Source organism: Hemiscyllium ocellatum, chromosome 5 (genome assembly GCF_020745735.1).
Source record: "Hemiscyllium ocellatum isolate sHemOce1 chromosome 5, sHemOce1.pat.X.cur, whole genome shotgun sequence".
Taxonomy (NCBI): Eukaryota; Metazoa; Chordata; class Chondrichthyes; order Orectolobiformes; family Hemiscylliidae; genus Hemiscyllium; species Hemiscyllium ocellatum.
The window spans coordinates 26,519,898-26,525,897 of record NC_083405.1 but is presented as its reverse complement, the minus strand read 5'-3'; the positions used below and the strand labels follow the sequence as shown (position 1 = coordinate 26,525,897).

The window sequence follows — 6,000 nt, the reverse complement described above, 5'->3', positions numbered from 1 at the left end:
TCTGAAGTTTCCTTTTTTTGTCACTCTGCCTGCCTTGCTCCCTGTCTCTGTCCCAGGGTTTGCTTATAAGCAGACACACATGTGTACGTAAGGGACCTGCAGCATTGCTGAAGCCTCCCCACCCCCCAATCCCCATCAGTTCAATGGGATTGACACAGTGAGCACTTCTAAGTCCACTCCCCATCCAGGAGACTAGAAAGCAGCACACCGTGCACGCACCCCCACCCAACCCCATCCAACTCCCAACTCTGTCCAATTCCCCTGTCCGCCCCCACCCATTATCCGCACCCCCATTCGTGCCCCCCCACCCCAGGCCCTCCTCCCATACCACCTCCCATTCACTCCTCCCATTTCACACCCTGTCTGCCCTCTCACTCCACCTCCATCAGCACTCCCACCCCCAACCCTGTCCAACACTGACCCTTTCCACGCCTCCACCCCATCCAACCCGTCTGTCCCCCACACCCCTACCCGTCGCGTGCCCCACCCCGTCAGCCCCTGTGAGTCCCCGTCTCTCCCCAACCCCATCCGACCCTGTGCCCCCCCCCCCCCCCCCCCCCCCCAAACCCACTCTCCAGGGCAGCAGGACTGGACACCAATAGTAAGATTGCTGCTGCCTTAGAGGGTTGAGTCTCAAAATAGCACAAACACACATGCAGATACACTCAAAACTTTTTACTGCAACTTTTTGACAGGTTCCATCTTTACCCTGTGCAGGACAATGTTGGAGAGATTATCTGGGGAAGGGGGGGTGGGGTTTAGGGTACACCCCTCTATAGAACTCCAGGGAAAGTGTGGGGAGGGAGAGAGGGCAGGAGGTCAGTCATTTGGAGACGGTGCCTGGGCTCCCATCGATGCGCAGGACTGCTCTCGGCAGTATTTCAGTAAGCTGAGTTCATTTTTAATCATTATAAACAAAAGACAGGATCAGTGTTGAAACACCTCTTTGATGTAATGTTTCTATCGGAACCTTGAGATATTCTTCAGATAATCGAGTTTCCTCTGTAATAGATACATATAAAGATGAGAAAATGATCATTCAGTTATCATTTAAGCCCTGTTACCTACCTGAAGATTTTTTTTTGTGGACTCAGAAGTTTGTGTGAGAGGGAGAGAAGGTTTCTTGTTCCACGCTAGTTTTACAGTTAGTGTACCCACATATTGCCTGGAATTTTCTGTGGTTAATTTCTGAAGTTCCTTTCCTTGAGTTCTCTTCAGCTGCAAATTCTCTCTGTTTGGTACCATCTCTTAAAGTTCTTTCTGGGCAGTTCTGCTTAGGGTCTGCCTTACACAGATTAAACCCAAAATATTTGCTACGTTAAATTTGAAGAATTAGTTATGCCTGAATTCCCTGTAGTGGTTAGGGTCTGTCCAGTCACTGGTTTTTCTCAGAAGCTTTGAATTCTCACACTTTTAGAAGAGAGTGTTTCCCTAGGGTTTGTCCAAGTCTAATTGTCTCCCTTTGATGCCAAGATAACTTTTCATCTGTTTACCTTTCTGGTTGAAATGAATTAATTAGGGCACTCATTAAACTTCTGAGAGCTAGTTTGCAGGAGTTAGTTTTCATTTAAAGAGAGATCAGATCTATTTTTTAAAGAAAAAAAATTACAATTACACAGCTGTGACAACAGGTTTAAATTGAAATGGTTGCAGATTATAGAGAAATAAGGGCGGTGAGGAGTTCCCCACAATGCACTCAAATGGCTGTCTGGAAAACCAACAAAAAACCATCTTTGTGAGATGGCCAATTAAGTAACAAACATTGGTCCATCCCAGGATCAAGGACCAATCAAGTCTGACAGCTCTTCATTGTTCAGCAGTGCCACTGGGAGGTGCTGGTCAATGCAGGTAATGCACCCATTCAAGATCTGAGATCATTGACTGGGTTTATTTTTCAGTCTTCCTGCATGGCGATTGCTCCCTCTTATTGGATGAACATGATTATCAATTGCTCACTAAAGAGCCTTAAGTGGTGGTGGGATATGAAAGCTGTCCATGATCCCTTCCCAAAACGCACAGAATAGAAGTATGAAAAAGGCAGTGTTCCCAACCACCTGATTAAATGCTATCCATCAGCAAACTCAACACAAAGATGGGCATCAAATACCACCAAAATACTCGAATGCAAAGTACCAAGTCATTTTCACAATCTGCTTTGATTTATAGTATTGTACCCATTTCAGAAATAAAAATGCATTTACAAATGGAACAGGCCTTCAATTATTGGGAATAGTCAGATGCCAGTGTTTGTTCTGACTCTGTCTAATACCAGACTTAGCCTAAAACCTGATTTTAATGTGAAATGCAGCACCTGTGGTGTGTATGCGTTTCTAAGCAGCAGATAGATGAGTGTCATTTAATCCTCATGTACTGTGTGACTTCCAACAGCAGTGCAATATCGCATAAAACTTGGTTGACATCTGCAGTGTTGAATATGTTTCTCATAACCTTGTTGTTTACATTTTGATTGTTCTTTAAAGCTCATCACATCACGTATTAAATTTTCATCTTTGGTCCCTCAGGTATTTGCTGAAGAGCACATAAAGGAATTTGGATCCTTAATTTTCTTTCCTGTGATTTTAACAAAAAGAAAATCATAGGGGAGCAAATCAGGTATGCATGTGACTTGTTCAGAAGCGCTCCGACCATGTGAAGGCCTATGCAGGGATTACTAAAGACAGAAATTTGCTCTCATATTCCAAAATCAATATATCACACACGTAATGCATTGCTCATCCCCATACTGAACCAGCAGGATGCAAAAGCCTATGATCTAGACTGTCTCATGAAAGGTGAGCTGCTCCTTATAATTGATGAAACATCAAGTTTCTTGCGCACTATTTTATTGCATTCAAAGCTCCACTGGTACATAATTGGTAGAGGGGGACTGTAAATCATAAAATTTAATCTAACATTGGAATTTTTAAGAAGCATTGCAGATAACTCGGTCGAATGGGAGGCATCTTACTATATAATCCCCCAGGGCCTCACAAAGAATTGTCATTTGCTTCATGCTCCATAATTTCACCCTGCAAAGCTCAAAGAACAGGATGTTAAAGCTTTGGCAGAACAAGATAGTGATAGATTGATAGATAGATAGTTGATAGAAATATGGACGAAAGTTAGATAGCTAAATAAATGGACAGAACTGAAAGTTAGGAAGAAAGAAAGAGAAAAGGGAAAAAAGACTGTTTTCGTCATTTCATTTGTGCATAAGATGGCTCAGTTTGCAGTAATTGCATCATGCAGATTATTTATTCTTCAAATATGTGGCAACTGCAGGTATTTTTTTCCCATATCCATTCAGAACATCCCATTAGAATGAAATAGCATCAGAAGATGTGATAAAAAATGAACTCTGTAACGTTGTTGGAAAAAAAAACCCTGCACCATAGCGCGCTAAATTCTAATGGATCTATTAGTATAAGTCACAATTTTCTATGGAAAAAAATAGAATTGCAAAATTGTGGATTAGTCACAGCACAGAAGGAGACTATTTGGCTGGCCCTGTCTGCCACTTATATATTGAAAAATGAAATTAAGTGCATTGATTTAGTAGGTGACAAGAAAGTATGATCGGAAACTTTGCAGTCTGTATTGACAGTGGTATTGGAACGCTATTGGGGTTAGTTGGAAAATTTGATAGAAGTCCAGTCTTTCTAGATTGCTGTGAATTGTTGCATCTTAAAAGCTTAACTGAGCCCTTAATTTTTATAAACAAAAATAATAATTTAAACAATATGAAGTTTTGCAATGATATCCTAATGGGCTCAGGCAATGTTTTTTGCAAGTTTCTCATTATTCTTACCAGGAATGCATTGAATATTCAATTTGTGTACATAAATTTTCCAGCCTGCCACTCTCACAGGCAAGGTGCTGTCAGAGGCTGTTAAGGTCACTACAGTCTAAGAACTTTTATGTCACCGGTTTATTCCAACCTGAAACTAACCACAAGCATAAATAAGTTGGCAGATAGTATTTAAAGGTGTATCACTTGTTCCGGAATTAAAAATAAAACTGGAAGCATAATTCAGATTTAGATCTCTATTAAGTATTAATTTCAGTACATTTTTGTATGGTGTATTTTAGTTCATAAGATTTGGCTGCTATCTTTTTATTGCAACATTGATATTTTTGAAAAATAAACTTTCAAATTGTGCTAGTATGAGAATGAGGAAGAGGAACTAGTAAGTTTAATGAAATAGAGTCATTGCTTTTAAAATGTTAACTAAGTCTTTCTCGTCGGTGGTGCCAGACATGCTGAATTTCTCCAGCACTTTCCACTTTAGTTCAAGTCCCCGACAGCTGCGGTATTTTGCTGCTATCTGTATCTGTGGCAGTTCACTCACACCCTTCCTGGAACTTGATTTCCAAACATCCTCCCCAACAGGAATGGCATTCTCAGTGGGTGTGAAGTGCTGCAGACCTCAGAAACTTTCTCCACTACTTCCTTTCAAACTGAACATCAATAACATCAACAAATTTGTACATCGCATAGGAACCAAACAGGTGACTTCTGTGCCCTGGCAAAAAAAAATGATATTATTCAGCTTGTGATAGCATGAGCAGGTTGGTTGTGCAGTTTATTCACATGCTGGAATTTGCTAAGATCTCGGGTGTTACCTCTGCCCAGTTCCCTTGCTACATGAACTACATTGACTTACACTTTATCAACATACATGGCATTTCTTTGCCATCACATTAAGACAATCTATGGCAGAGAAACAAGCATACAAGACTGATTCCATGGACGCCTCTTCTTATTCCTAACAACTACCAGCAAAGCAATAAAGCTGGGCATTGCTAGTGTTCGCTACTGACGGAGTAAATGATATGAATAGAAATCAATTGAACACAAATTGGACTGAGTCTGCAAGGGGTCTTAATCTGCTCGGCCAGATTGGTGCCGAGACAGTGAGGTTTGCAATTACACTTCAATGTCAAATTCACCCAATGATACAGGTTGATTCAATCTGGGTCAAATGCTCACCGTGGGCATGTAAAGAGGATGCTCCAGGGAAATTGCTCAGAGTTCATGCTCTCATGCTATAAATAATAACAACAATTCTGCTTCTACAAGGGGGTGTATCTTATCGCTGGAGGGGGTTGTGATTTACAAAATTTAGGACTCAAACCCAACATCTGTCCGCTTTCAAAGTTCCCCCTTGCAGTTGTTATTGAGACAGAGCAGGAGGCAAGGGGCAGCTAACTCCCTGTAAGGAGGCAGTTTGGCCAATTCAATATTATAACATGGCTGATAGCCTCACATTGAAATTGGTTACAGATTAAACCCTTTTTAAAGAGTTTTGGTTTATAGCACCTCAGAGTTTTTGGAAACCAGAATCTGCATGAGAGAACTTTTTAAAAAATGAGTCAAAGGATCATCCTAGTGTACTCTGTGCCATGTTCTGCCACACCCAGTCATCAACCCCATGTCCCCGATGTTAAATGATAGGACTGTGTAGAGCCAATGAACCCTTAAAATGATAAAAGTATGTGCAAAAGAAACTTTAGAAAACAACCACTCTTTCACTGCTTTTCATGATGTTATAACAATGTCTTTTATTACAGGGCAATAAAATGCCAATTATCTAGGCTCCTTAAAGTCATATTAAAGCAGAGCCTGCAAGCACTTGAAACATCTTAACTTTGTGTAAATAAAGATTGTGCAATTGACAGCAGAGGTTAGAGAACCAGAAAGATCATTGAAACAATGTTTTCCTGGGTGCTGAGGTGTTTCAATAAAATTCTGGGTGCTCAGGTGTTTCAACAAAATTCTGGGTGCTCAGCCAAGATTGCAACATAAGCTCTGGCCAAATTTTAAGAAATCCATTTCTCTGTCGAAATACCTCAGCCGCACCTAAAACATTGATTTGGTTTGGGGATCCATGGAAGTCACAGGCAGACATGGGGTGTGGGGTGCATGAGGTGGCATAAGGAAGGAGGGAGAGGGCGGAGGAAAGAGAGCCAAACTATTTTCATTCCAGGAGAAAGCGAAGA

At 41.2% G+C, this 6,000-nt stretch overlaps 1 long non-coding RNA gene across 1 annotated transcript in view; it reads right to left on the bottom strand.

The window, feature by feature from the left end:
* Window positions 1–732: 732 nt before the first annotated feature.
* LOC132815963 (uncharacterized) overlaps window positions 733–6,000 on the bottom strand; it is a 71,249-nt gene continuing 65,981 nt past the window's right edge. The window contains exon 3 of the long non-coding RNA XR_009644727.1: window positions 733–1,002. This is a non-coding gene — a long non-coding RNA (uncharacterized LOC132815963). The remainder of the gene's footprint in view (window positions 1,003–6,000) is intronic.